This window comes from Elephas maximus, chromosome 13 (genome assembly GCF_024166365.1).
Source record: "Elephas maximus indicus isolate mEleMax1 chromosome 13, mEleMax1 primary haplotype, whole genome shotgun sequence".
In the NCBI taxonomy this organism is placed as follows: Eukaryota; Metazoa; Chordata; class Mammalia; order Proboscidea; family Elephantidae; genus Elephas; species Elephas maximus.
In genome coordinates this window covers 36,899,793-36,909,028 of record NC_064831.1, presented here as the reverse complement: position 1 = coordinate 36,909,028, position 9,236 = coordinate 36,899,793, and the positions used below count along the sequence as shown (strand labels likewise).

Below are 9,236 nucleotides of genomic sequence, written 5' to 3'. Positions count from 1 at the left end.
TGGCAGTCTACTTCTGGAAGTCAGCCACTGAAAACCTTATGGAGCACAGATCTACTCTATAGGTTAGATTGCCCACCAATGCACCTCATACACAGCCACCACCCACCTGGCAGTAGAGGCTTGCATGTTGATATGATGCTGGACGGATTTCAGTGGAGCTTCCAGGCTGAGACTGACCGGGAAGAATAGTCTGGTGATTTACTTGTGAAATCAGCCAGTGAAAACCCTGTGGATCACAACAGTCTGATAGGCAGCCAATTGCGGGCATGGCATAGGACCAGGCAGCATTTGTTCTTTTATGCATAGGATCACCATGAGTCAGGGGCTAACAACGACAAATGGTAACAAGGCTGTTTAAGAGCCAGAAGTGATCTAGCCTCTAGGTTTCCGCTTAGGGGGAGAGTAGGAGGGTGCTGCTTGGGGTGGATGGGGCTGACATGGGCTATTTCTCATCTCTTGTTCTCTTTCTACTCTGCAGCTTCAGTTTGTGGAACGTTTCTTTCACTCTAAGGTACTTGGTCTGCTTGGTGGTAAGACTGTTGTGGGATGTAGCCATCCTGTCTCAGCCCTGCCTATTGCTCAAAATACTGAATGCTCTTCTGGTCTATCTTTGATCAGGGAATTCATGATGACATGGGTGTCTCTAGCCTTTGCCACCAGGACTTTGCCATACTGTCGGTGGCTGATGACAGGGTCATGACAGGGGAGGATACACTGGCTTCTCCTTCCTCCACCTTCAAGAGGCGCTTATACTTGTGCTCTGGGGAATGATGCCCATGTCTGATAGAGGAGGAATCATTGGCGTGGGGCCTTCAAGGGCTTTCTCACAGCTGAATGCCTGTTGGTTCATCCCGATAGGCCGTGACATTATGCCTACAGGCCCACCAGGCTCAAGAGCAGGCACTTCCGGTGTCTCCAAGCCATGGAAAGACTGGGATCTAGGTGCTAAAGAGGCTCAAGGAGGTCTTCCCCAGGTGCTTGGCGCAGTCAGACCCAAGCCATGGCACGGAAGGCGCTGAGCCAATGGGGACAACAAGGCAAGCACTGGGGACACGACCCACAACCACTGGCTCCCAAAAAAGTTTTATATACCTAATTTTACTAGCATTTGATTCGGACATGTCCCGCCTGTGCCAACAGCAGACACAACATTAAAAATTGCTTTAGGGGGGCGGGGCCAAGATGGCGGACTAGGTGGATGCTACCTCGGATCCCTCTTGCAACAAAGACTCGGAAAAACAAGTGAATCGATCACATACATAACCATCTACGAACCCTGAACAACAAACACAGATTTAGAGATGGAAAACGAACAAATACGGGGAAGCAGCGATTGTTTTCGGAGCCTGGAGCCAGCGTCCCAGTCAGGCGGCTTCATGAACATTGGAATTTCCTGAGCCAGAGGGAGAACGGCTCCGGCTCCGCGGCGGCTTTGCTTCCCCCCCTGCCTTTTATTTTTCTTTTGGTCTTTTCCTAACCCACTCTTCCGGCCTGGGAGAAGGAACCACAAAAAACCCAGGAACCAAAAATCCACCCCTAATTGGACTAAAAACAGAGAACCAGCTACAGCCAAGCATATATGATCCAAATCTCAGACTTTCATCCTTACAGGGAACAAGGTGGCAGTTATAATCCAGAGGCAATTCTGATAGGGATCTGACTGCATTTTTTTTTTAGCAGATTTCCTGGAAAAACTAGTTTCCCAGTGATGGCTCGGAGACAACAGTCCATATCAAACCACATAAAGAAGCAGACCATGACAGCTTCTCCAACCCCCCAAACAAAAGAATCAAAATCTTTCCCAAATGAAGATACAATCCTGGAATTATCAGATACAGAATATAAAAAACTAATTTACAGAATGCTTCAAGACATCAGAAACGAAACAAGGCAAACTGCAGAAAAAGCCAAAGAACACACTGATAAAACAGTTGAAGAACTCAGAAAGATTATTCAAGAACATAGTGGAAAAATTAATAAGCTGCAAGAATCCATAGAGAGACAGCATGTAGAAATCCAAAAGATTAACAATAAAATTACAGAATTAGACAACGCAATAGGAAGTCAGAGGAGCAGACTCGAGCAATTAGAATGCAGACTGGGACATCTGGAGGACCAGGGAATTAACACCAACATAGCTGAAAAAAAATCAGATAAAAGAATTTAAAAAAATGAAGAAACCCTAAGAATCATGTGGGACTCTACCAAAAAGAATAACTTGCGGGTGATTGGAGTCCCAGAACAGGGAGGGAGGACAGAAAACACAGAGAAAATAGTTGAAGATCTCCTGACAGAAAACTTCCCTGACATCATGAAAGACGAAAGGATATCTATCCAAGATGCTCATCGAACCCCATTTAAGATTGATCCAAAAAGAAAAACACCAAGACATATTATCATCAAACTCGCCAAAACCAAAGATAAACAGAAAATTTTAAAAGCAGCCAGGGAGAAAAGAAAGGTTTCCTTCAAGGGAGAATCAATAAGAATAAGTTCAGACTACTCAGCAGAAACCATGCAGGCAAGGAGGGAATGGGACAACATATACAGAGCACTGAAGGAGAAAAACTGCCAGCCAAGGATCATATATCCAGCAAAACTCTCTCTGAAATATGAAGGCGAAATTAAGATATTTACCGATAAACACAAGTTTAGAGAATTTGCAAAAACCAAACCAAAGCTACAAGAAATACTAAAGGAAATTGTTTGGTCAGAAAACCAATAATATCAGATACTAGCACAACACAAGGTCACAAAACAGAATATCCTGATATCAACTCAAATAGGGAAATCACAAAAACAAATTAAGATTAATTTAAAAAAAAAAAAAAACGCTCGTAACAGGGAATCACTGAAGTCAATACGTAAAAGATCAGAATAATCAAAAAGAGGGACTAAATACAGGAGGCATAGAACTGCCATATGGAGAGTGATACAAGGCGATATAGAACAATACAAGTTAGGTTTTTACTTAGAAAAATAGGGGTAAATAATAAGGTAACCACAAAGAGGTATAACAACTCCATAACTCAAGATAAAAGCCAAGAAAAACGTAACAACTCAACAAACATAAAGTCAAACACTACGAAAATGAGGATCTCACAATTTACTAAGAAAAACGTCTCAGCACAAAAAAGTATGTGGAAAAATGAAATTGTCAACAACACACATAAAAAGGTATCAAAATGACAACACTAAACACTTATTTATCTATAATTACGCTGAATGTAAATGGACTAAATGCACCAATAAAGAGACAGAGAGTCTCGGACTGGATAAAGAAACACGATCCGTCTATATGCTGCCTACAAGAGACACACCTTAGACTTAGAGACACAAACAAACTAAAACTCAAAGGATGGAAAAAAATATATCAAGCAAACAATAAGCAAAAAAGAAGAGGAGTAGCAATATTAATTTCTGACAAAATAGACTTTAGACTTAAATCCACCACAAAGGATAAAGAAGCACACTACATAATGATAAAATGGACAATCGATCAGGAAGACATAACCATATTAAATATTTATGCACCCAATGACAAGGCTGCAAGATACATAAATCAAATTTTAACAGAACTGAAAAGTGAGATAGACACCTCCACATTTACAGTAGGAGACTTCAACACACCACTTTCGGAGAAGGACAGGACATCCAGTAAGAAGCTCAATAGAGACACAGAAGACCTACTTACAACAATCAACCCACTTGACCTCATTGACTTATACAGAACCCTCCACCCAACTGCTGCAAAGTATACTTTTTTTTCTAGCGCACATGGAACGTTCTCTAGAATAGACCACATATTAGGTCATAAAACAAACCTTTGCAGAGTCCAAAACATCGAAATATTACAAAGCATCTTCTCAGACCACAAGGCAATAAAACTAGAAATCAATAACAGAAAAACTAGGGAAAAGAAATCAAATACTTGGAAACTGAACAATACCCTCCTGAAAAAAACTGGGTTATAGAAGACATCAAGGAGGGAATAAGGAAATTCATAGAATGCAACGAGAATGAAAATACTTCCTATCAAAACCTCTGGGACACAGCAAAAGCAGTTCTCAGAGGCCAATTTATATCAATAAATGCACACATACAAAAAGAAGAAAGAGCCAAAATCAGAGAACTGTTCCTACAACTTGAACAAATAGAAAGTGAGCAACAAAAGAATCCATCAGGCACCAGAAGAAAACACATAATAAAAATTAGAGCTGAACTAAGTGAATTATAAAAATGAATTAGAGAACAGAAAAACAATTGAAAGAATTAACAAAGCCAAAAGCTGATTCTTTGAAAAAATTTACAAAATTGATAAACCATTGTCTAGACTGACTAAAGAAATACAGGAAAGGAAACAAATAACCCGAATAAGAAACTAGAAGGACCACATCACAACAGAACCAACTGAAATTAAAAGAATCAAATCAGATTATTACAAAAAATTGTACTCTAACAAATTTGCAAACCTAGAAGAAATGGATGAATTCCTGGAAAAACACTACCTACCTAAACTAACACATTCAGAAGTAGAACAACTAAATAGACCCATAACAAAAAAAGAGATTGAAACGGAAATCAAAAAACTCCCAACAAAAAAAAGCCCTGGCCCAGATGGCTTCACTGCAGAGTTCTACCAAACTTTCAGAGAAGAGTTAACACCTCTACTACTGAAGATATTTCAAAGCATAGAAAATGACGGAATACTACCCAACTCATTCTATGAAGCCACCATCTCCCTAATACCAAAACCAGGTAAAGACATTACAAAAAAAGAAAATTACAGACCTATATCCCTCATGAACATAGATGCAAAAATCCTCAACAAAATTCTAGCCAATAGAATTCAACAACATATCAAAAAAATAATTCACCACGATCAAGTGGGATTTATACCAGGTATGCAAGGCTGGTTTAATATCAGAAAAACCACTAGTGTAATCCACCACATAAATAAAACAAAAGACAAAAATCACATGATCTTATCAATTGATGCAGAAAAGGCATTTGACAAAGTCCAACATCCATTTATGATAAAAACTCTCAGCAAAATAGGAATTGAAGGAAAATTCCTCAACATAATAAAGGGCATCTATGCAAAGCCAACAGCCAACATCACTCTAAATGGAGAGAGCCTGAAAGCATTTCCCTTGAGAACGGGAACCAGACAAGGATGCCCTTTATCACCGCTCTTATTCAACATCGTGTTAGAAGTCCTAGCCAGGGCAATTATGCTAGACAAAGAAATAAAAGGCATCCGGATTGGCAAGGAGGAAATAAAATTATCTCTATTTGCAGATGACATGATCTTATACACAGAAAATCCTAAGGAATCCTCCAGAAAACTACTGAAACTAATAGAAGAGTTTGGCAGAGTCTCAGGTTATAAAATAAACATACAAAAATCACTTGGATTCCTCTACATCAACAAAAAGAACATCGAAGAGGAAATAACCAAATCAATACCATTCGCAGTAGCCCCCAAGAAGATAAAATACTTAGGAATAAATCTTAACAAAGAAAACTACAAAGCTGTACTACAAGAAATTAAAAAGGACATACTTAAGTGGAAAAACATACCTTGCTCATGGATAGGAAGACTTAACATAGTAAAAATGTCTATTCTACCAAAAGCCATCTATACATACAATGCACTTCCAATCCAAATTCCAATGTCATTTTTTAAGGTGATAGAGAAACAAATCACCAATTTCATATGGAAGAGAAAGAAGCCTCGGATAAGCAAAACATTACTGAAAAATAAGAAAGTGGGAGGCCTCACTCTACCTGATTTCAGAAGCTATTATACAGCCACAGTAGTATAATACAGCCTGGTACTGGTACAACAACAGGCACATAGACCAATGAAACAGAATTGAGAACCCAGATATAAATCCATCCACATATGAGCAGCTGATATTTGGCAAAGGCCCAGTGTCAGTTAATTGGGGAAAAGATAGTCTTTTTAACAAATGGTGCTGGCATAACTGGATATTCATTTGCAAAAAAATGAAACAGGACCCATACCTCACACCATGCACAAAAACTAACTCCAAGTGGATCAAAGACCTAAACATAAAGACTAAGACCATAAAGATCATGGAAGAAAAAATAGGGACAACCCTAGGAGCCCTAATACAAGGCATAAACAGAATACAAAACATTACCAAAAATGACGAAGAGAAACCCGATAATTGGGAGCTCCTAAAAATCAAACACCTATGCTCATCTAAAGACTTCACCAAAAACACAAAATAATAAGTGTTGGAGAGGCTGCGGAGAGACTGGAACTCTTATACACTGCTGGTGGGAATGTAAAATGGTACAACCACTTTGGAAATCTATCTGGCGTTATCTTAAACAGTTAGAGATAGAACTACCATACAACCCAGAAATCCCACTCCTCGGAATATACCCTAGAGAAACAAGAGCCTTCACACAAACAGATATATGCACACCCATGTTTATTGCAGCTCTGTTTACAATAGCAAAAAGCTGGAAGCAACCAAGGTGTCCATTTAAGGATGAATGGGTAAATAGATTGTGGTATATTCACACAATGGAATACTACGCATCCATAAAGAACAGTGACGAATCTGTGAAACATTTCATAACATGGAGGAACCTGGAAGGCATTATGCTGAGCGAAATTAGTCAGAGGCAAAAGGACAAATATTGTATAAGACCACTATTATAAGATCTTGAGAAATAGTATAAACTGAGAAGATCGCATACTTTTGTGGTTATGGGGGGGGAGGGAGGGAGGGAGAGGGTTTTTCACTGATTAATTAGCTGATAAGAACTGCTTTAGGTGAAGGGAAGGACAACATTCAATATATGGAAGGTCAGCTCAACTGGACTGGACTGGACCAAAAGCAAAGAAGTTTCCGGGATAAAATGAATACTTCAAAGGTCAGCGGAGCAAGGGCAGGGGTTTGGGAACCATGGTTTAAGGGGACTTCTAAGTCAATTGGCAAAATAATTCTATTATGAAATCATTCTGCATCCCACTTTGAAATGTGGCGTCTGGGGTCTTAAAAGCAAACAAGCGGCCATCTAAGATGCATCAATTGGTCTCAACCCACCTGGAGCAAAGGAGAATGAGGAACACCAAGGTCACACGATAACTAAGAGCCCAAGAGACAGAGAGGGCCACATGAACCAGAGACCTACATTATCCTGAGACCAGAAGAACTAGTTGGTGCCCGGCCACAATCGATGACTGCCCTCACAGGGAGCACAATAGAGAACCCCTGAGGGAGCAGGAGATCAGTGGGATGCAGACCCCAAATTCTCATAAAAAGACCATACTTAATGGTCTGGCTGTGACTAAAGGAATCCCGGCAGTCATGGTCCCCAAACCTTCTGTTGGCACAGGGCAGGAACCATCCCCGAAGACAACTCATCAGACATGAAAGGGACTGGACAGTGGGTGGGAGAGAGATGCTGATGAAGAGTGAGCTAATTATATCAGGTGGACACTTGAGACTGTGTTGGCATCTACTGTCTGGAGGGGGGATGGGAGGATAGAGAGAGTTGGAGGCTGCCAAAGTTTTCACAAAAGGAGAGACTGGAAGGGCTGACTCATTAGGGGGAGAGCAAGTGGGAGTAAGGAGTAAGATGTATATAAACTTATATGTGACAGACTGACTTGATATGTAAACGTTCACTTGAAGCTCAATAAAAGTTAATAAAAAAAAAAATTGCTTTATTCAAGTTCAGCCTTCATTGGCCACTCTAGGTGTGTCCTTGCTTTCTCTGTCTGCCTCTCCCTCCTGATCTTGACTCCTTCTACCCAGTTGATTTTCATTGCCTTTAAAGAACTTTTAGAAGTTGCTCCAGCCACACACCCTTCTGAGTGTGGGCATTCTGAGGGAGGACCTCAACAAGGGCTGTCACATGGGGAGAGTGGCAAATGGCCCTGCCCTGGGCTTTCCCTGAGTGCTCCTGTTTTCTGCTTGACCTCTGGGTAGGCTTCAAGTGGTAGGATTTCCCCATACACCATGCCTAGTCAGCTCATTTATTTATATTTTGTAAAAAGCCTACATATGTTGCCTTCTCATATGTGGGTTTGAAAAAAAAAAAAGTGGTTCCACTAATGAAATTTGAGTTGCCTATCTATACACAAAAGGAGCCCTGGTGGTGCAGTGGTTAAGCACTCGGCTGCTAACTGAAAGGTTGGTGGTTCAAATCCACCAGCTGCTCCTTGGGAGAAAGATGTGGCATTCTGCTTCTGTAGAGATTACAGCCTTGGAAACCCTATGGGACCATTCTGCTCTGTCCTGTTGGGTCACTATGAGTCAGAATCGACCTGACGGCAATGGGTTTATCTATGCACAAGCATAGATCTCTTTCAGTCAGTTGGCCAGATGGCTGTCTTCCAAATTTCTTGACATAGACAAGTGAGCACCTCCAGTGCTGAATCTATTTGTTGAAACATCTCAATTGGTATTCCATCAGTTCCTGGAGACTTGTTTTTAGTGATTCCCTTCAGGGCAGCTTGAAATTTTCCTTCAATACTGTCAGTTCTTGATCATATGCTACTTCCTGAAATGGTTGAATGCCATTAAGATGGACTCTATTTTGAGGATGCAGCTCTTCCCCGGTCATATTTTGACTGGGGACGGATATATGAATATGTGGGGAAGGATATATTTATAACCTGAGGAGCTCATCTTCCAGCACTATATTAGACAATGTTTTATTGCTATTCATACGGTTTTCACTGGCCAATTTTTTCAGAAGTAGACTGCCAGGCCCTTCTTCCTAATCTGTCTTAGTCTGGAAACTCCGCTGAAACCTGTTCACCATGGGTGGCCCTGTATTTGAAATACCGGTGGCATAGCTTCCAGGATCGCAGCAACACCCAAGCCACCAGAGTATAACAAACTGACAGATGAATGATGGGGTCAACAGACATACCCCCTTATTCTAGAAAGAAGCCCTGGTGGCATAGTGGTTAAGAGCTTGGAAGTTGACTCAATGGCAATGGGTTATTCTAGAAAGAATCTCACATTTTGACTTGAGAAACTAGCCCTCTCCCATTGTTGACAGACCTGGTACAACAATCGGAGTGCACTGCCCTTCTCTGGAGAAGGGTAGGAACAAAGAAGGTCAATCACGTCCTTGTTCCCAGGAACATGACCTTGAGAAGAGTGACACAAAGACCTAAAACAGTGCTGCTCATTTATGCTTATGATGACTCCCTAAGGAGACTGTTCATTGTTCCTATT

The 9,236-nt window shown here is 40.8% G+C and overlaps 1 pseudogene; it reads right to left on the bottom strand.

Annotated features, from left to right (window-relative positions):
- Positions 1-318: 318 nt before the first annotated feature.
- LOC126057329 (putative monooxygenase p33MONOX) lies at positions 319-904 on the bottom strand (annotated as a pseudogene).
- Between the last annotated feature and the right edge of the window lie 8,332 nt (positions 905-9,236).